General features: G+C 39.8%; 1 protein-coding gene and 1 non-coding gene across 4 annotated transcripts in view; one reads left to right on the forward strand and one right to left on the reverse strand.

Annotated features, from left to right (window-relative positions):
* The window catches only part of LOC113916634 (SREBF chaperone), a 68,671-nt gene that overhangs the window by 41,454 nt on the left and 3,762 nt on the right, over window positions 1-23,455 (reverse strand). The window lies entirely within an intron of this gene.
* On the forward strand, window positions 19,367-19,469 carry LOC113919046. The gene has a single exon (XR_003518789.1). It is a non-coding gene; the product is annotated as a U6 spliceosomal RNA (small nuclear RNA).

Genomic DNA, 23,455 nt, shown 5'->3' on the forward strand with positions numbered 1-23,455 from the left:
TTGTGCTTTCTTCTTTGATCCACTGGGTATTTAGGAATTGTTGTTGAGATTTCCTTATATTCTTTCAATATGAGTCTTTGATATGTTTCGATATGAGTCTTTGTCTGTAGCTTGTCTTTTTTTTTATTCTTTCCACAAACTCTTTGATAGAATCAAAGTTTCTAATTTCGATGAAGTCTAATTTACCCATTTTTTTTTCTTTTACGGATCATGCTTTACTTGTCACATATAAGAATTCTTTACCAAGCTGTACTTCTGAAAATTTTCTCTGATTTTTTTCCCTAACTTTTTTTATAGTTTTACAACTAAATCTATGATCTATTTGAATTACTTTTTGTAGAAGATGTGAAGCTTAGGTCTAGGTTGTTCTCTGCCCCTGCCCCATGGATATCAGATTTTTCCAGCACCAACTGTTGAAAAGACCACCTTTCCTCCACTGAATTGCTTTGGCACATCTTAGGCTGTTTGAGCTTCTATAACAAAAATACCATGCACTGGGTGGCTTAAACAACACTTATTTCTCATGGTTCTAGAGGCTGGGAAACCCAAAATCAAGGCCATAGTAGATTACATTTCTGAGGTGGGCCCACTTCCTGGTTCACAGATGGCCACCTTCCATGTCCTCACATGGCAGAAAGGAGAGTCAGAGCTCTCTGGGGTCCCTTTTATGAGGGCACTGATCCCGTTTGAGAGGGCTCCGCCCCCATGACCTAATCACGTCCCAAAGTCCCCCACTTCCTAGTAGCAACACACTGGGGTTAGGATTTTAATATGTGAATTTGGGGGACTCACAAACATTCAGTCAAAAAGCAGTTGGCTGTATTTATGTGGGTCTATTTCTGGGTTTCCTGTTCGGTTCCAGTGATCTATCTGTCTATCACTCTACCAATACTACAACAGTCTTGATTACTGTAGCTATAAAATAAATCTTGAAATGAGTACTGTGATTCTTCCCATTCAAAACTATTTTACCTAGAGTCTTTTTCATGGATTCCTTGGCAAGTTCTAAGTAGATTATTATGTCATCTGCAAAATAGGGACACATTTATTTCTTCCTTTTCATAATTTCTTCAGTTTTCTGTACCACTCCATCACCTCTCCTTTTGGGATTTCCATAACATGAAAGCTAAGCCCTCCGTTACTGTCCCAGAACTCCCTGCAGCTCTGTGTACTTTTCCTAAGTTTAATTCCTGCTGGGTTGGACTGGATCATTCTCATTGCTCTGTCTTTGAGTTAACGGACTCTTCTGTTACCCCCACTCTGTTACTGAGGTCATTTCATGAATTTTTAAATTTAGTTTTAGTTACAAATTTTCCAATTTTAAATTTAAATATCTAATTTTCCATTTCTTTTTTTAAAAAGATTTTATTATTTATTTGACAGAGAGAGCAAGAGCAAGGAACACAAGTAGGAGGAGTGGGAGAGTTGGAGAAGCAGGCTTCCCGCTGAGCAGGGAGCCTCATGTGGGGCTTGATTCCAGAACCCTGGGATCACGATCTGAGCCAAAGGCGGACGTTTAACGACTGAGCCACCCAGGTGCCTTTTTTTTTTTTTTTTAAGACTTATTTATCTGAGTGAGAGAGAGCGAGAGACAGAGCACGAGAGGAGAGAGGGTCAGAGGAGAAGCGATGTGGGGCTCGATCTCAGGATGCCAGGATCATGACCTGAGCTGAAGGCAGACACTTAACAGACTGAGCCACACAGGCGCCCCTTCCATTTGTTTCAAGAGTGTTCACCCTCACTTCTTAAAAGGAGGTTTTAATTATATTTTAATTCTACTTTCTGCCTTAAAGTCTTTGATAATCCCAACATCTATATCATCTTATGGTTCCCATCTGTTGACTGTCCTTTCTCCTTAGGAGACAGTAAGATTTTCCTGATTCTTCATACGTGGAGCAATTTTGAATTTCTAGATATTATGCTATGTTAACCTGGATCTTGTTTAGGTGCAATGGAAAATGCTGGATTTTTGTTCATTTTAACAGTAATTAACTTGGTTAGGTCCCAGACATAACATGCAGTGGCCAGCACAGGACTTGGGCAGTAGTCTACTCCACAGTTGAGTCTTCAAGGCTCTCGGTATGCTGTTTAGAGTCAGATGCATACATGCTATTTCAAAGGAGAGCCCAGGAATTCATGCACAATACTATGGGTTCCCTTTGTGAACTTCCTTCCTCTCTGCAATCTTCCTGACACTTTCCAGCTCCCAGGGGCCCCTTTCCCAGTCTTCTGGCTAGAAAGGTAAAGCTTTGGTTTATCTGCTGAGCACCTACCACAACTGTGATTGCCTCTAGGGTCAAGTGGTGAGAAGAGACAGAAAACAAAATCAGTGAATCTCTCTCCATGCTCTTGGAACCATAATCCCTCTAAATTAAAGGATTCCTCTCCCATCTGGCTGCCAATGTCACTGCTGCCTCTGCTGCTACAGAATTTCATGGGGGCCAGGGCAGGAGAAAATGGGGGGGGAGCAAACAAAAAACATGAGATTCTCTTCCTCCATCTCTATTCCCTGATCCATAGGAATCCCCTTTCCTGGGGATTCTCTTGGATTTTCTTCTGTCTGCACCCAGTGCCCAGTTCCAGGTTTTGTGCTACCTTTGAGTCCAGACTGGAAGGAATTCTATGGAAACAAAAAATAAAAACAGTTTCCTTCCCCAATCCATCTGCTATCATTTATCTTTCAGGGTACTCTGCTGATCCAGGCAGTCTATCCAGGGATTTTAGTTGGATTGAGTTAGAGAGAAAGGATAGAATGTGCTTACTACATCTTGACCAGAATCAGAACCCTTTCATTTCTTAATGTAAATATCTTCATAAATTCTTGGATTCTTTGCCATTAAAGAAACTTAATTGCTATACTACACCTGTTGGCATCTTTCTGTCAAACATATCATCACTCCATTGTGAGAAGTATGTAGTGCCTTACTGTGTTTAACAAGTTTTCCACACAGAGCATGTATTGTTTTTATAGTCTGAAATAATGAAATAAAGGTTACAGGCAAAAAATGCACATGAGAAGAATGGAGGGAAACGTTAGTACTGGTCGTTGGTCTTCATGTGGTATGAGGTATGTGGAAAGATATTTTAAGTCAACTTTCTGTACTTTTACATTTTTTATGATGAGTACTGCCTTTTTTATTTTAAATAAACGTTTAAATTTAGCATAAAATATTGCAAAAAAATATACAGATTATAAACATACAGCTCGGGCGCCTGGGTGGCTCAGTTGGTTAAACGACTGCCTTCAGTTCAGGTCATGATGCTGGAGTCCCAGGATCGAGTCCCACATCGGGGTCCCCGGAGTCTGTTTCTCCCTCTGACCTTCCCCCCTCTTGTGCTCTCTATCTCATTCTCTCTCTCAAATAAATAAATAAAATCTTAAAAAAAAATATATAAGCATACAGCTCCATGAGAGTAAATAAAGCCATTTAACCTAAACAACACTCGGATCAAGAAATAAGAGTATTACCCTAAAGTTCTCCATTACCAGCCACAATGGTGATTGCTTTTCAATTATAAAAGTAGTACACATATATTTATATTCAAGTAGTAATGGAACATATTTCTTTTTCTTTTCTTTTTTTAAAGATTTTACTTATTTGACAGAGAGAGACAGCGAGAGAGGGAACACAAGCAGGGGGAGTGGGAGAGGGAGAAGCAGGCTTCCCGCTGAGCAGGGAACCCGACGCGGGGCTCGATCCCAGGGCTCTGGGATCATGACCTGAGCCGAAGGCAGATGCTTAACGACTGAGCCACCCAGGCACCCCCTGGAATGTATTTCTGATTTTAGTTACTGTGATGCTTATCTCTTTATATGTTGTCAACTTTTACATTTACTTTTTAAACTGTTACAAAAATCTCCTGTACATTTTGTATAGGTTCATTCTAAAATGTGATAACCATTTAAAAAGCATTTGGAGGGGCACCTGGATGGCTCAATCGGTTAAGCATCTCCCTGTTTTTTTTTTTTTTAATTCAATCTAGTTAACATATACTATATTATTAGTTGCAGGAGAATTCAGGAGGTGCCTGGGTGGCTCAGTTGTTAAGCATCTGCCTTTGGCTCAAGTCACAATCCCAGGGTTCTGGGATCGAGCCCCACATCAGGCTCCCCGCTCTGCAGGGAGCCTCTTTCTCCCTCTCCCACTTCCCCTGCTTGTGTTTCCTCTCTCCCTGTGTCTCTCTCTGTCAAGTAAATGAATAAAATCTTTAAAAAAAAGGAGTAGAATTCAGTGATTCATCAGTTGCCTCTAACACCCAGTGCTCATTACATCAAGTGCCCTCCTTAATGCCCATCACCCAGTTTACCCCATCCCCCCACCCACCTCCCCTCCAGCAACCCTGTTTATTTCCTAGAGTTAAGAGTCTCTCATGGTTTGCCTCCCTCTCTGTTTTTAACTTTTTTTTATTTTTCCTTCCCTTCCCCTATGTTCATCTGTTTTGTTTCTTTTTTTTTTTAAAGATTTTATTTATCTATTTGACAGAGACAGAGAGAGCGAGAGCAGGAACACAAGCAGGGGGGAGTGGGAGAGGGAGAAGCAGGCCTCCCGCGGAGCAGGGAGCCCGACGTGGGACTCGATCCCAGGACCCTGAGACCATGACCTGAGCCGAAGGCAGACGCTTAACGACTGAGCCACCCAGGCGCCCTCATCTGTTTTGTTTCTTAAATTAAGCATCTGACTCTTGATCTCAGCTCAGGTCTTGATCTCAGGGTTGTTGAGGTCAAGCCCTGCAACGGGCTCCATGCTGGGCGTGAAGCCTACTTTAAAAAAAAAAAAAAAGATAAAAAGCATTTAGAATATCTGATAATACAATTGTCATTCACTGGGAAAGCCTTAGGATCCCCAGCAGGCTGACAGAAGATATTTCTCTCCCAAGGCCAATTTGTCAAGGCTGGAGAAGGTGACTGCTTCTTCAAATGCAAAGACAGCAACACAAGATATCCAAGAACATGAAATCAAGGAAACAAGACATCACCAAAGGAACACAGTAATTTTCCAGTAACTCACCCAAAGAAATAGAGATCTGCAATCTACCTAATAAAGAATTCAGCTTAGTGAGCTATAGGGAAACAGAAAAACAATTCAATGAAATCAGTAAACAATACACAAACAAAACAAGAAGTTTAACAGAGAGACAGAAATTATAAAAAACATCCAAACAGAAATCCTAGAGGTGAAGAATGCAATGAGTGAAATGAAAAATGCAGTAGAGAGCACCAACAACAGATGTGATCAAAGCAGAAGAATCTGTGAAGTCATAGGTCACCTGAAATTATCCAGAGGAGAACAACAACAAAAATAACAAAAGTGAAGAAAGCCCATGTGAATTATGAAATACCATCAAGAGAAACTATCTAAGCATTGTTGGCATCCCAGAAGAAAAAGAGAAGAAGGGGACAGAAAGTTTATTTAAAGAAACAATGGCTGAGGCCTTCCCAAGTCCGGGGAGAGATTTAGACATCCACATTCATAAAGCTCATTGGTCCCCAAAAAGATCTTCTCCAAGACAGACTAAAATAAAGCCATCTAAAATCAGAGAAAAATTTTAAAGCAGCAAGAGAACAAAAATTCTTCACATACAAGGAAACCCCCATAAAGCTATCAGTGGATTTCTCAGCAGAAACACTATAGGCTAAGAGACAGTGGGATGATGTATTCAAAATGCTATAAGAGATTGACTGAGGAAGACGGGCTTCCTCGTCTCACAAATACAACTAGATAACTATCAAATTATCCTCAGTACCCCAGAAATTGATCTGAAAACTGACAGAAAAAACTCCAAAACTAAAGGTAGAGAAGAGACCACATCAAAGGTAGGAAGTGCAGAGATGCAGTTGGGTAGAGAAATGGATAGAGGCTACTGCAGTGGGGAGGGAGCCACAGGCAAGAAGGGCAAGAGACAGACTAGTACACACTGGAGCGCACAGGGAAAACAAATCCCCATAGCAATTGCCTTGGAAAGCAAGACGGCCTGTGAGTCTCCTGAGTTCTTGCAACCACTGGGGCTTAAAGCCTGGAGTTTTAAAGGTTAGCATGCTTGGCTCTGGAAGGGCTGAGAGGACACTGGGCTGCTCTTGGAGAGGAGACAGGGCAAAGAGCCTGCAGACATATAGCCGAGAAACAGTGATCTGAAGAGTGCCTGGGGGCACACAGTGGGGAGGTTAGCTACTCATATGGGAGCATGTTCTAGAGAGGCAGCATTCACACAGACACCCTCTCTCCCGCCAGGAACACAGGAACTGGACAGCACCATTTCCCTCCTCCACCCCTCAGCATAAACACAGAGCCACCACCAGGAACCAATGCAGTGACCACACTCCCTACCCAGTTTGCTTACAGCAAGCTCCCTCCCACCACCCAGCTCCCGGCACTCAGGTGGAACGGCCCTTCCCAGCCATGCTTGCCTCAGTCCCAGCTCAGGAGGAGGGAGGCACCCTTCCCTAGAATACTGGCCCAAACCCCTACCACACCGTGTCTCCCAACCAAGTTTTGTGAGGCCTCAATTCCACTGGCGGCAGCAACAGGTCTCATTTCACAAGAGGCCAGAACACACCAAGTTAAAAAGTGCCACATTCGGGCCAGGCACCAAACCCTGCCCACAACAGGCAAAGAAAGCCTCTGCAGAAAACCAGCCTGAAGGATCAAGTGGCCAGGATACAACAGCAGAGCACACACAGCACACACTGGAGACAGTCCCAGAAGTACCACGTCCTAGAAAAGGGACACCACACTGTAGGGCACCACATGACCTCTTCTTCATAAAGCCATTACACTCAAGAACAGGAAATGTAGCTGACTTTCCTAACACTGAGAAACAGGCACAGAGATTTAGACAAAATAAGAAGGCAAAGGAATTTGACCCAGATGAAAGAACAGGATAAAACCGTGGTCAGAGACTTGAGTGAAACAGATATAAGTAACATGCCTGATGAATTTAAAGCAATGATCATGGGGCGCCTGGCTGGCTCAGTTGGTAGAGCACACCACTCTTGATCTCAGGGTCATGAGTTCAAGCCCCACATTGGGCACAGAACTTACTTAAAAAAAAAAAAAACACACAAACAAAAACCTAAAGCAATGATCATAAAGATACTCACTGGACTTAAGAGGGGAGGACATCAGTAAAACCATTAATACAGAGCTAAGGAATAACACAGCAGAGATAAAGGGCTCAATAAATGAGAATCACACCTGATAGAATGAACAGCAAGCTGGGAGAAGCAGAGAAACGAATTAATGACCTAGAAGACAGAGTAATGGAAAGTAATCAAGTTTAACAAAATAGAGAAAAAAGAATTACGCAAAATAAGAACAGACTTAGGGAACTCAGTGACTCCATCAAACATAGTAACATTCGTATTATAGGAGTCCCAGAAAAAGGAGAGAAAGAAAAGTGGGCAGAGAATTTAAATGAAGAAATAATAGCTGAAAACATTCCTAATCTGGGGAAGAAAACAGACATCCAGATCCAGGAGGCACAGAGAACCCCCAACAAAATCAACAAAAGCAGATCCACACCAAAACATATTGTAATTAAAATGGCAAAATATAGTAGTAAAGAAAAAACATTAAAAGTAGCAAGACAAAAGAAGATAGTTACATACAAAAGAAACCCCATAAAGCCAACAGTGGATTTTTCAGCAGAAACCTTCCCAGCCAGAAAGGAGTGGCATGATATATTCAAAGTGCTGAATGGGAAAAACCTGCAGCCAAGAATACTCTGTCCAGAAAGGCAATCCTTCAGAACTGAAGGAGACAAACAAAAACTAAAGGAGTCTGTGACCACTACACCAGCCCTGCAAGAAACATTAAAGGGGACTCTGAGTGGAAAGGAAAGGCCAAAACCAACAGCATGAAGGTAGGAAACACAAAACCAATAAAAAGAAATATTTCTGTAAAAAAATCAGTCAAGAACCATAAAATAAAAGGATGTAAAATATGACATCATATACCTAAAACATGGGGAAGAGTAAAGAATGGGTTCAAACTTATATGTTGGGGCGCCTAGGTGGCTCAGTCGTTGGGTGTCTGCCTTCGGCTGAGGTCATGATCCCAGGGTCCTGGGATCGGGCCCCGCGTCAGGCTCCCTGCTCAGAGGAGAGCCTGCTTCTCCCTTTCCCACTCCCCCTGCTTGTGTTCCCTCTCTCGCTGTGTCTCTCTCTGTGTCAAATAAATAAAAATATCTTAAAAAAAAACAACTTATATGTCTATCAACCTAATATAAACTGCTATGTGCAGAAAATATAATTTACAAACTTAATAGTAACCACAAATCAAAAGCCACCAAGAAATAAGCAAAGAATATAGAGAAAGAAATCCAAATACAGCACCAAAGAAAATCAGCATACCACGAAAGAAAGGATCAGAGGAAAGCTCCAGAAACCACCACAAAACAAGTAATAAAATAGCAATAAATACATATCAATAATTACTTTAAATGTAAATGGACTAAACACTCCAGTAAAAAGACACAGGATAACAGAATGAATAATAATAATAATAACCCATCTACATGCCGCCTACAAGAGACTAATTTTATACTTAAAGACACTTGCAGATTGGAAAGTGAGGGGATGGAGAAACATTTATCATGCAAATGGATGTCAAAACAAAGCCAGAGGAGCAATACTTATATCAGACAAAATAGGCATTAAAACAAAGACTGTAACAAGAAACAAAGAAGAACACTATAATGAAGAGAACAATCCAACAAGAAAATATAACAATTTTAAATATTTATGCTCCCAACATGGGAACTTCCAAATACAAAAAACAGTAAACAAACACTAACTGATAATATAATAATGGGGGACTTGAGCACCCCACTTACATCCAATGGACAGATCATCTAAGCAGAAAAACAACATGGAAACAGGGCTTTGAATGACACACTGGACCAGATGGATTTAACAGATATATTCAGAGCATTCCATCCTAAAACAGTAGAATACACATTCTTTTCAAGTGCACATGGAACACTCTCCAGAAGAGATCACAAGTTAGTCCACAAAACGAGCCTCAACAAATTCAAAAAGATCAAAATCATACCATGCATCTTTTCTGACCACAACACTATGAAACCACAAGAAAATATCTAGAAAGACCACAAACACATAAGAGTTAAATAACATGCTACTAAACAATAAATGAGTCGACCAAGAAATAAAAGAAATGAAAAAGTACATGGAAACAAATGAAAATGAAAATACAATGGTTCAAAACCTTTGGGATGCAGTAAAAGCAGTTCTAAGAGGGAAGTTTATAGCCATATAGGCCTACTTGCTCAAGAAGCAAGAAAAACCTCAAATAAACAACCTAGCCTTACATTAAAGGAGCTAGAAAAAGAACAACAAAAAGAACTAAAACCAGCAGAAGGAAAGAAGTAATAAAAATTAGAGCAGAAATAAATGATATAGAAACTAAAAAAAAAAAAAAATCAACAAAAACAGGAGCTGGTTCTTTGGGGGAAAAAAAACAATAAAATCGATAAATCTCTAGCCAGACTTATCAAAACAAAAAGAGAAACGGCCCAAATAAAATCACAAATGAGAGCGGAGAAATAACAACAAACACCACAGAAAAGAGAATATTATGAAAAATTATATGCCAACAAATTGAAACCTAGAAGAAATGGATAAATTATTAGAAACATATAACCTACCAAAACTGAAACAGGAAGAAATAGAAAATTTAAACAGATCGATTACCCGCAAAGAAACTGAGTAAGTTATCAAAAAACTCCAAAGAAAGAAAAGTGTGGGACCAGATGGCTTCACAGGCAAATTCTACCAAACATTTAAAGAAGAGTTAATACCCATTCTTCTCAAACTATTTCAAAAAAACAGAAGAGGAAGGAAAACTTCCAACTTATTCTATGAGGCCAGCATTACCCTGATACCAAAACCAGATAAACACACCACAAAAAAAGAGAACTACATGCCAATATCCCTGAGGAACACAGATACAAAAATCCTCAACAAAATAGTAGCAAACCAAATCCAACAATACATTTAAAAAACTTATTCACCACGATTAAGTGGGATTTATTCCTGGATTGCAAGGGTGGTTCACTACTCTCAAATCAATCAACATAATACATCACATCAATAAGAGAAAGGATAAGAACCATATGATCATTTCAATAGATCCAGAAAAAAGCATCTGACAAAGTACAACATCCACTCAAGATAAAAACCCTCAACAAAGTAGGTTTAGAGGGAACATACCTCAACATAATAAACACTGTATGTGAAAAACCCACAGCTAATGTCATCCTCAGTGAGGAAAAACTGAGAGCTTTTCCCCTAAGGTGAGGAACAACACAAGGACATCCACTCTCACCACTTTTACTCAACACAGTACTGAAAGTCCCAGTCACAGCAAACAGACAACAAAAAGAAATAACCCAAATCAGCGAGGAAGAAGTCAAACTTTCACTATTTGTAGATGACATGATATTATATATAGAAAATCCAAAAGACTGTACCCAAAAACTGCTAGAACTGATAAATGAATTCAGTAAAGTTACAGGATACAAATTCAATGTACAGAAATCTGTTGCATTTTTTAAAAGATTTTTTTTACTTATTTATTTGAGAGAGAGTGAGTGCATGAGCAGCGAGGAGGAACAGAGGGAGAGGGAGAAGCAGACTCCCTACTGAGCAGGGAGCCTGATGTGGAGCTCAATTCCAGGACCCTGAGATCATGACCTGAGCCAAAGGCAGACATTTAACCAACTGAGCCACTCAGGCGCTAATCTGTTGCATTTCTAATACACCAATAATAAAGCAGCAGAAAGAAAAATTAAGAAAACAATCCCATTTACAACTGCACCCAAAATAATAAGATACCTAGTAATAAACCTACTCAAACAGGTAAAAGACTTGTATGAAAGAAATCAAAGATGACACAAAGAAATGAAAAAAATTCCATGTTCATGGATTCGAAGAACAAATATTGTTAAAATGTCTAAACTACCCAAAGCCATCTACACATTTAATGCAATCCCTATCAAAATACCAAGAACATTTTTCACAGAGCTAGAGCCAATAATCCTAAAATTTGTATGAAAATACAAAAGACCCCAAATAGCCAAAGCAATCTTGAAAAAGAAAAGCAAAGCTGGAGGCATCACAATTCCAGACTTCAAGTTATATTACAAACCTGTAGTAATCAAAACAGTATGTTACTAGCACAAAAAAAGACACATAGATCAATGGAACAGAAGACAGAAATAAACCCACAATTATATGGTCAATTAATCTTTGACAAAGCACGAAAGAATATCCAATGGGAAAAAGGACAGTCTCTTCAACCAATGGCGTTGGGAAAACTGGACCACTTTCTTACACCATACAAAACAATAAATTAAAAATTGATTAAAGGGGCGCCCAGGTGGCTCAGTCGTTAAGTGTCTGCCTTCAGCTCAGGTCATCATCCCAAGGTCTGGGATCGAGCCCTGAATCAGCCTCCCGGCTCTGCAGGAAGCCTGCTTCTCCCTCTCCTGCTCCCCCCCCCCCCCCCGCTGTGTTCTTTCTCTGGCTGTCTCTCTGTCAAATATATAAAATCTTTAAAAAAAAATTGATTAAAGACCTAAATGTGAGACCTAAAACCATAAAAATCCTACAAAAGAGCACAGGCAGTAATTTCTCTGACATCAGCTCTAGCAACTTTTTTCTAGATAGGACCCCTGAGGCAAGGGAAACAAAAGCAAAACTATAAACTATTGGGACAACATCAAAATAAAAAGCTTCTACACAGTAAAGGAAACAATCAACTCAATGGTAACCTACAAAATGGAAAAAGACACCTGCAAACGACATATCCTTTTAAAAGTTAGTATCCAAAATATATTAAGAACTTATAAAACTCATCACCCAAAAAACAAATAATCCAATTTAAAAATAGGCAAGAGACATGAACAGACATTTCTCCAAAGAAGACATCCAGAAGGCCAACAGACATGAAATGATGCTCAACATCACTCATCATAACGGAAATGCAAATCAAAACCACAATACCACCTCATACCTGTTAAGAATGGCTAAAATCAAAAACACAAGAAAAAACAGGTGTTGGCAAGGATGTGGAGAAAAAGGAACCCTCGGGTACTGTTGATGGGAATGCAAACTGGTGTAGCCACTGTGGAAACAGTGGTTCCTCAAACCAATGGAGGTTCCTCAAAAAATTAAAAATAGAACTGCACAATGATCTAGCAATTGCACTACTATTTACCCAAAAAATACAAAAACACTAATTCAAAGGGATATATGCAACCCCATTTTTATAGCAGCATTATTTACAATAGCCAAGATATGGAAGCAGCCCGAGTGTCTGTCAATAGATGAATGGATAAAGAAGATGTGGTATATACATGCAGTGGAAATGTCTAAATGTCTAAACTAATTAAACATAAAACTAGTCTAAAACATATAAAAAAGAGTGAAATCCTGCCATTTGCAATAACATGGATGGAGCTAGAAAGCATAATGCTGAGTGAAATAAGTCAGTCAAAGAAACACAAATACCATATGATTTCACTCATATGTGGAATTTAAGAAACAAAATAAAGGAGCAAAGGGGAAAAAAAAAGAGAGAGACAAACCAAGAAACAGACTCTTAACTATAGAGAACTGATGGTTACCAGAGGGGAGGGGGTTGGGGGTATGGGTGAAATAGGTGATGGGGATTAAGGGGGTGCACTTGTCATGATGAGCACCAGGTGATTCAAATAAAAACTTAAAACAAAAAGCAAAAAACCCCACAAAGTGTTGCCAAGTAAAAACTGCCAACCAAGAATACTTTTTATTCAGCCAAGTTGTCCTTCAGAAATGAAGGAGAGATAAAGACTTTCATGGATAAACAAAAGCTCAGAGTTCATCACCACTACACCTGCTTTATAAGAAATGCTGAATGGAGTTCTTCAACCTGACATGGAAGGACAATAATTAGTAAAAGGAAAATATTCACTGGGTAAAGGCAAGTACAGTCAAATTCAGAATACTCTAATACTGTAACATGGTGGTGTGTTAATCACTTAACTCTAGTATAAGGGTTAAGAGACAAAAAATTACTAAAAATAACTACAGCTACAATAATTTGTTAATAGCTACAAAGAAGACATATAAATGGTCAACAGGTACATGAAAAGGTACTCAACACCCTAATCGTCAGGGAAATGCAGATCAAAACTACCTCACACCTGTTAGGATGGTTTTTATTTTAAAAGACAACATGGGGGTGCCTGGGTGGCTCAGCTGGTTAAGCAACCTCAACTCCTGATTTCAGCTCAGGTCATGATCTCAGGGTTGTGAGACCAAGCCATGCATCAGGCTCACGTGCTGGATGTGGAGCCTGCTTAAGATTTTCTCTCTGCCCTCCCCCCAAATAAATAACTAAATAAATAAGCAGACAACAAATGGGGCACCTGGGTGGTTCAGTCAATTAAGCATCTGACTGAGAGGATTGTGAGTTCAGGCCCTACGTTGGGCTCCATGCTGGGCGTGAAGCCTACTTAAAAAAATAAAATAGGGGCGCCTGGGTGGCTCAGTCATTAAGCGTCTGCCTTCGGCTCAGGTCGTGGTCCCGGGGTCCTGGGATCGAGCCCCGCATCGGGCTCCCTGATTGGCAAGAAGCCTGCTTCTCCCTCTCCCACTCCCCCTGCTTGTGTTCCTTCTCTCGCTGTCTCTCTCTCTGTCAAATAAGTAAATAAAATCTTTAAAAGATAAAGTAAGTAAAATATAAAGACAACAAATAACGTGTTGGGAAAGACATGGAGAAAAGGGAATCCTTGTACACTGTTAGTGGAAATATAAATTGGTACAGTCATTATGGAAAACAATATGAAAGTTGCTCAAAAAATTAAAAACCAAACTAACTTATAATCTAGCAATCCTACTTCTGGGCATATGTCCAAAGGGAACAAAATCATTATCTTGAATAGCTAAATGCATCCCCATGTTCAGGCAGCATTATTCACAATAGCCAAGGTATGGAAACAACCTAATTGTGTGTGAACAGATATATGGATAAAGATGATGTAGTGATTATTTACAATGGAATACTATTTGGCCACAAGAAGGAAATTCTGCCATTTACATTATATACACTTTAGATAGATAGATAGATACAGACTTCCAACTATTTATATCCTTCTCAACCCCAAAGCCAAAATCAAGCCCATTGGGAACACATTAGAATAATTCCCATCGGAGTCAAAGGCCAAACAAGCCTATGCACTTCACTACCACCATTTACTATGCTGTGGAGGTACCAGTGATCACAATAAGGTGATAGAAAGAATACACAGGCATGCAACTGGAAAAGAAAAAGTAAAATGATCATTATTTGCCGCTGATATTCTTATATACCTAGAGAATCAACTGAAAACCTTCACCGCTTTATAATCAGGTAAGGTAGTGAAAATTAATATATAGAAATCCGTGCCTTCACATACATCAACAAGTAGAAGATAAAATGCTTCAACAACACTAAAAACAAAGAAAAAAGATCTGAGAATAAACTTAACAAGAAATGCCAAGAAACCTCTCAAACTCTGAGGGACATGAAAGAAGACTCAAGCAAAGAGTAAGGCATACAATCTTAGTGGGGAAGACTCATCACCTAAATATCACTCTTCCTACATTAACCTAAAAATGTAACACAGAGCCAATAAAAACAAAAATGAGTTTTTCTGAAACAGGCAGATTTATCTCAAGGTTCATATAGAAAAACAAACATAGCCAGGAAAGTCCTGAAAATTAAAGGTAATGAATGATAATTAACTTTACCAAATATCAAAACATGCTCTAAAGCCGGAGTAATTAAAACAATGTGTACTCAAACATAAATACACAGATTAATGTGCAGAACAGAAAGTCCAGAAATAGACCCAAATGTATATGGCATGTGGCAAGGTATATCACATATAGTAAAGGACATTTGAACAACTGGGAGGAAGGATGAATTGCTTATTACAAGGTGTTGCAACAAATGGGTGGCCCATTTGGGAAAAAATTAAGTTGGGCTCACACTTCTCACCAAAATAAATTCCAAATGGATAAAAGATATAAAGGTAAATAATGAAATTTAAAAAGTACTTTAAAAAACCATAGGGGAATTTTGCATACTCTTCTAATAGGGAAGATCTTTCTAGGTATGACAGAGAACCCAGAAGCCTTAAAAGTTCAATGAATGACCCAATAAAGAACCAATTTTTTTTAAAGATTTTATTTATTTATTTGACAGAGAAAGACAGTGAGAGAGGGAACACAAGCAGGCGGAGTGGGAAAGGGAGAAGGAGGCTCCCCGCTGAGCAGGGAGCCCGATGCGGGGCTCGATCCCAGGACCCTGGGATCATGACCTGAGCCAAAGGCAGACGCTTAACGACTGAGCCACCCAGGTGCCCCAGAACCAATTTCTTTTTCATGACAAAACCATCCTAAATAAAAAGAAATCACAATCTGGAAAAATATAACTGCAATTTATATCACGAACAAAGTGCTAAATTCCTTCATATATAAACCATTTTTACAAAATCAACCAAAGCCCTAAAGAAAAATAGGCAAAGAAAATGGAAATGGTCCTTCAACCTTATAGCAACAGGAGTGCTACAAATTCAAACAACCCCTGATATGAGTGTTCACTCTATTACTCTCTACTTTTCTAGAGGGTAAACTAAGTTTTGGAAGAAAAAATATACACAAAGAAATAATTTTTTTCCCTATCAAACTGGCAAAGATCAAACTATGTGCTATCACAGTGCCAGTGAGGGTATGGATAAACAGGCACAGCCACACACAGCTAAGGAGCACAGGTGGACAAAACCTGTACAGAGGTCTTTCTGGTAAGAGCTAACAATTTTACAAAAGCACATACCCACCAACCCAGCAATCCTACCTCTGGTAAGTGACCAGATAGATGCACTTGGCCATGCATCAAATGATGCATACAGAAGGTTACTCAGTGTTTCTGCACTAGCAAAATTTACAACACCTTATATGTCCATCAATGGAGCGCTGGCTAAATAAAGATACATCCTGACAATGGAATATTATCCAGTTGTGAAAGACAATGAGAAAGCTCTTATGTATTGATAATGAACTATCACAAACAGAAAAAAGCAAGGGATATAGTGTGCTTTCATGTAAAAGAAAAGAGCTCTCTGTGTGTTGGTCTGTATTATGCAAAGAACATCCCTGAACAGACACTGGAGAACTGGTAACACTGGCTGCCTCTGGGGAGAGGAAGTGGTGGCCAGGGGCAAGATGGAAGGGAAACTTTCCCGTGTATACTCTGTTGTTCCTTTTGAATTTTATGCCACGTGAATCTATTATTGCAGTGAAAAGCTAAAATTAAAAATAATGAACGCTTCCCTGTAGAAGCAGCAGCCTTCTTCTCTGAGCTTCTGGAACTGTGTATTTCCATCATGCCTGTATTCTTTCTGACTCTTTCAGCCTCCTCTGATTGACTGTGGTTTCTTTGGGAAAAAGGTCACTGCTGAATCACCTCTGTGTTCCCTAGAGCACGCAGCACCTCATTTGGTGCCGAGCGGAAAGTCACTGCAGGCCTGTTCACTATGCTAAACTAGTCCACTGGTGTAAACAGTTCATCCTTGGAGGAAAGATTTTCCTGAAAGTTGCTTTGTAAAGTGGACCAATGATTAGGACAGGAAATTCGGCTTCTGTAAGCATCAAAATTAGCCAAATAAGCCAGAACAATGCCCAGCAGAACAAATTAAAAGTACTAAAAAGAGAAAGAAGTTTCAATTCATGAATGAAAGCCGATTTCAGAGAATTTGAAGCCTGAAAATACATATATTCAAGACGACGATTACTGCCACATTTAGAATAATCATTGGGGGTGCCTGGGTGGTCCATTCGGTTAAGCATCTGCCTTCGGCTCGGGTCATGACCTGGGAGTCCGGGGATTGAGCCCCCTCCCTCCCCCTACCTGCTGTTCCCCCTGCTTGTGCTCTCACGCTGTGTGCGCATGCTCTCTTAAATAAATAAAACCTTAAACAAAATAATAATTGGGATGGCACAGCAACACCCAGATTGAAGGGAAGACAAAATTATATTAACTGGTTGTGATGGTCATCACAAATAACCAAGTACATGATGCCGACCCTCTTCACAATTGGACATCAACAAATATATTAAAGATTTTCTTCCACAATGCCAGCTACCTACATTCTTATTCCCTCTTGAACTGGGCAGGAATGACTAACAAAGAGAATGAACTGACTCCTGCTAAGAATATGGGAAAAGAATTTGTTCCAAAGCTAGAAACAGGGGCGTCTGGGTGGCTCAGCTGGTTAAGTGTCCGACTCTTGATTTCAACTCAGGTCATGTTCTCAGGGTTGTGAGAGCCCCATGGCAGGCTCCATGCCCCATGCTCAGCGGGCAGTCTGCTTGAGATTCTCTCTCTCTCCCTCCCTCTGTCCCACCCCCACCTGCCCGCTTTCTCTCTAAAATAAATAAATAAATCTTTAAAAAAAAAAAAAAAAGGCTAGAAACAACCCAAGAGCCCAATGGGACAGCCCTGTCATTTCACAAGAGCTCTGGCCCAGGCAGAGGGTGGCCTCAGTCTCAGTCCCAGCAGGTGCTGACAGGAGCCTGGCTACGGCCAGCCACCAGCTCCCAGCTACACGGGGGCGACCTCATCCACATCCACACAGCACGGAGGCACCTCGCCTGGCCTCCTGACAGATGTGTGGCCTGCTGGAGAGCACCATGGTCCTTGACAGCTTACCCCAAAGTGGGGGTGTGATGAGTCTCTTTTTTATTACTGTCTCAAAAGCTTTTAATACAAATGCTGCACGGAAAATGTCTCCATTCCCAACACAGATGTGCAAAAGCACTGTCTGTGAGGGGAAGAACTGCAAACAAGAGAGTATAGATTAGGTTCAACTGGAGCCCTTCTCCTTGGCACAATCTTTTCAACAAACGGTGCTGGGAAAACTGGAGAGTCACTATGCAAAACAGTTAAGTTGAACCCTTACATCACATACAAAAATTCAAAATGCATCAAAGACCTAAACAAAGAGCTAAAACTAAAAAACTCTTTTTATTTTATTTTATTTTATTTACTCGGGAGAGAGAGAATGAGAGAGAAAGCATGAGCAGGGAGAGGAGAGGGAGAAGCAAGCTTCCCACTGAGCAGGGAGCCCACACTAGGCTTGATCCCAGGACCCCACTGAGCTGAAGACAGATGCTTAACCGACCGAGCCACCCAGGCGTCCCTAAAACTATAAAACTCTTAAAAGAAAGTAGGGTAAAAGCTTCATGACACTGGATTTAAAAAGGACTTCGTGGATATGACACCAAAAACAGAGGCAAAAAAAAAACCCACAAAAAAACAAACTGGACCTCAAAAAATTACTAATTTTTGTGCAACAAAGGAAACTTCCAACAGAGTGAAAAGACAACCCACAGAATGGGAAAAAGTATTTGCAAATCATATCTAATAAGGAATTAATATCCAGAATAAAGAACTTTTATAACCTGGCAACAAAAAAACAAACAACCCTATTCAAAAATGGGCAAAGGACTTGAACAGACATTTCTCTACAGAAGATATACAGATGGCCAATAGGCACATAAAAAAATGCCCAACATCACTAATCATTAGGGAAATGCAAATTAAACCCTAATGAGATACCACTTCACAACTACTAGGATGGCTCTTATTAAAAAATAAAAACAAACAAATGAAAATGGGAAATGAGTGTTGGTAAGGATGTGGAGTAACCGGGAACTCTTGTGCATTACTGATAGAATATAAAATGGGGCAGCTGCTGTGGGAAATAGTTTGGCAGTTCCTCAAAAAGCGAAACACAGAATTACCAAATGATCCAGCAATTCCTCCCCTGGGTATATATCCAAAGAACTGAAAGTAGGGATTTGAACCGATGCCTGTATACTCATGTTTATAACAGCATTATTCACAACACGCAAAAGGGAGAAATAATCCAAATGTTCACTGACAGATGAAGGGATAAGTAAAATGTGGATATACATACAAGAGAATATTATTTGACCCGAAAAAGGAATGAAATTCTGATACATGGTACAACATGGAGGAACACTGAAAACACTGTGTTAAGTGAAATAAGCCACGTACAAAAGGACAAGCACAATATGATTCCACTTATACAAGGGACCTAGAATGGGCAAATTCAGAGACAGAAAGTAGAATAGTGGTTGCCAGGGGTTCGGGGGAGGGGAGAATGAGAAGCTGTTTAATGAGTACAGAGTTTCTGTTTGGAATGATGAAAACCTGGAAATGGACAGTGGTGATGGTTGTATAACACTATGGATCTATCTGATGCCACCAAAATGGTACACTTAAAAATGGTTAAAATGGTGCTCACTTCGGCAGCACACATACTAAAACTGAAACGACAGAAGATTGGCATGACCCCTGAGCAAGGATGACACACAAATTTGTGAAGCATTCCATATATTTTTTTAAAAATGGTTAAAATGGTAAATTTTGTTATGTATATTTTAGCACAAAAAAATTCATCAAATAATTTAGAAAGAAAAAAAAAGAAAAATATAAAAAGGGGAAGAGAAGAAAATATGGATGAAGCAAGTGTGCCCTGAGTTAATGAGTAAATGACAGATATAACTGAGTGACAGACACACAAAGGCTCACTGCTCTCTGCTTTTGTATATATTTGAATTTTACCACAATGAACATTAATAAACAAGGAAGTCCTTCAGAATGTGCCAAAAGAGAAAAAAGAATTTATCCCCTTACAAAATTTAGCAAGATTGAATACACAAGATTCAAAGACCTGGGGCACCTGGTTGGCTCAGATGGAAGAGCATGTGATTCTTGATCTGAGGGTTGTGAGTTTTAGCCCCACTTTGGGTGTAGAAATTATTAAAAAAAAAAAAAAAGTTCAAAGACCCAAACTTAAGACGGAAAACTATAAAATTCTTGTAAGAAAACACAGGGCAGGGGATGCCTGGCTGGCTCAGCAGGTACAGCATGCAAATCTTGATCACAGGGTCATGAGTTCGAGCCCTGCACTGAGTGCAGAGATTACTTAAAAAAAAAAAAATAGGGCAAAAGCTTCAATGACATTGGACTTAGCAATGATTTCTTGGATATGACACCAAGAACACAGGCAACAAAAGAGAAAAAAACAAATTGGACTTCATAAAAATTTTTAAATTGTGTGCATCCAAAGACACTATCAACAGAGTAAAAAGGCAGCACACAGAAAATATTTACAAATCAAGTATCTGATAAAGAGATTACTGTCCCGAATACATAGAGAACTCCTAAGACTCAACAGCAACAAAAAACAATCTGATGTAAAATGAATAAACATTTCTCCAAAGATACACCAATGGCTAACAAGCACATGAAAAGATGCTCAACATCACTACCCATTAGGGAAATGCAAATCAAAACTACAATGAGATACCATCTCACACCCACTAGGATGGCTACCATCAAAAAACAAAAACAAAACAAAACAGAAAATAACAAGTGTTGGCAAGGATGTAGAGAAATTGGAACCCTGTGTATTGCTGGTGAGACTGTAAAACACCGTGGAAAACAGTACGGTGCTGCCTTAAAAAATTAATCACAGAATTACCATATAATCAATTCCACTTATGTATATACCCAAAACAGAAAACAGGAACTTGAACAAGTATTTGTACACCCATGTCCACAGCAGCATTATTCATACTAGCCAAAAGGTAGAAACAACACAAATGTCCATCATGGATAAATGGATAGACAAAATGTGATATATAAATTCCACGGACTATTATTCGGCTTTAAAAAGGAAGGAAATTCTAACACACGCTATAACATGGATAAACCATGAGGACAGCATGCTAAATGAAACACGTCGGTCACAAAAAGACAAATACCATATGATTCCACTCACATGAGGTACTTAAGAGTCGACAAAATCATAGATAGGAAGTAGAATGGTGGTTGCCAGGGGCAGGGGGAAGGAAGGAATGGGTAGTTGGTGTTAAATGGGCACGGAGTTGGGCACGGAGTTCCAGGGTTGCAAGATGAAAAGAGGAACAGAGAAGGATGGTTGTGATGATGATTGTGACAGTTGCATATTATGTATTTAATACTGTTCAACTGTACAGTTACAATTATTAACATGGTAAGTTTTATGTGTATTTACCACAATAGAATTCAACAACAACAACAAAGAATGAGTACACAGGAGGAGACAGGGGAAGACAGGGTTAGGAGGAATTCCGGTGGAAGAAAGGCAATAGGATGGGAATACACATTTGGTCACAATATAACCACAGTAATCTTTAGAACAGGGATGAAATGTGTTCTATATTTTATGGTAAAATCTGAAAGAGCAAAATAACTAGCCATTAAACAGAACATATATTATAAGCCAAAAGTAATCTTAAAAGCACAAGCCATAGAACTCTGAACACAAACGGGACTCTGAGCTCCCTAATAGCCAACACAGAGAGAGAACCAATATTGACATAGTTCACGGTATACTTTAGACAAAATCAAAGCAGTGGCTTAGGAGAGGCACGGTCGACTACTCCAGGTACTGAACCTGAAGAAATTTCTAATTGGCCTCACAGATTTTCTTGGGGACTCCTCAGATAGATCTCAATGCAAGCCGATGGGGCCATGCAAAGTCAGTTTACTAAAAAGCTGGAAGAGGGGCCAGAATTATGCTGCTTCCTAATGATCTGACTTCACTCAAAGACACTGAGTCTGGAACATTGCCTGGAACATTAGCATTAAAACACCTTCCAGCACAGTCTGATGAATGTTCTTTCTCTCAGTTGAGCTTCGGATGGTATCTGGGAGAAGAATTCAAGATTATCCTTCCTGACAGGAATGAGATGCAACTCATTCCTGTTGCTTGCTAAAGGTAGGTCTTGGTGTTTCCAATAGTCACTGTCGCAGGGATGACAAATCAGAATGCCTGTCCAAACCCAACCAGGGCTCAGACTGGAAGAAGGGACGTCATCACCCATGGAGACGAGGCGGCATCAACGTGAGCTGGCAGGGGAGAAGGGCTGGGTAGGCCAGCTTGGGGAAGATCATGAGAGCAGGGGGATACTGAAGACTACTGAGGAGGAGCACGACTGGAGGCTTTCTGAGTGACAGTGCAGTCTTCGGAAAGGTGCAACCCAAGCCCACAGCCAAACACAACAAGCTGCTCAAAGAATCAAGTTTTTGGGAAATGTAGAAATAAATGAGATTTTAAGTTTTAAAAAAACAAAAATGTTGCAGAATAGTGTTTTACAGAAAAAGATGTTTACACGTAACAGAAAATGGATACAAAACAGTATGATCCCATTATAAAGAGAGGGAACAAGAGAATGAGCAAGAATGAAGCCTGCTAGTGGTCACCACTGTGATTACAGATAAAAACTATGCATGTGCACGCCTGCCTATTCATTGTCCTTCAACACGGACAACTGGTATTAAAAACAAAAACAAAAAACACTTCTAACTCCTCAAGAAATTTAGAAATATAGTATTGCAGCAAAAAAATATAAATAGTAATATCACTGAGAATGAAATCTTAATTATGACATCACTTAAAAATAAGGGGAACTGTCTAAAAACAAGAGCCAGTTATGTACTTGGCAAAACTGTAATATCCGACCGACTGATGCTGATGGGATTCAGTGTGAAACATGTAAGTACTGGCATCGTGCTCTGGTTTCAGGTGTGCTTATATGGAGCCCTGGCTCATGGTTCCGTAGACCAGCAGCAGCAGCCTGAGAACTTGCTTGAAATTCAAATTCCAAGGTCTATCTCTGACCTACAGAGTCAGAGACTCTAGTGAAGTAGGATTAAAACAAGGTGATTCTAATTCACACTAAAGCCTGAGAACCACTGATATGAATAATGTCTCACGTGTCTAGCGAGGAGAATATATTTCTTGCTCAAATCCCTTTCTGTTATTTTAACCTGAACTCCTGAACAAACACTAATCTATTCAATTGTGAAATAAGCTGGAAGAGAATGTAAGATATTTTTTAAGTTAGGTAGAATTCTGGAATTGCTTATTTTGATACAACATACCAACCACTGCTGCAGAGTGACCTGAAGAAAATCCAATCTCGTTTGTAAAGAATCAACGTATTTGGAATTTCAATATATCTAAATATCATCTAAGATTTGCAAGTACTCTAAAGTTAACAGCACAGGGGCACCTGGGTGGCTCACTCTTTAAGCGTCTGCCTTCGGCTCAGGTCATGATCCCAGGGTCCTGGGATCGAGCCCCGCATCGGGCTCCCTGCTCCACAGGAAGCCTGCTTCTTCCTCTCCCACTCCCCCTGCTTGTGTTCCCTCTCTCGCTGTGTCTCTCTCTGTCAAATAAATAAATGAAATCTTAAAAATAAAGTTAACAGCACAAATATGACTATTACAACTACCACATTTACGTTAACTGATTATTTTAGTCTCTTTTATTT

The sequence above is a fragment of the Zalophus californianus genome, chromosome 1, assembly GCF_009762305.2.
Source record: "Zalophus californianus isolate mZalCal1 chromosome 1, mZalCal1.pri.v2, whole genome shotgun sequence".
Lineage (NCBI taxonomy): Eukaryota > Metazoa > Chordata > Mammalia > Carnivora > Otariidae > Zalophus > Zalophus californianus.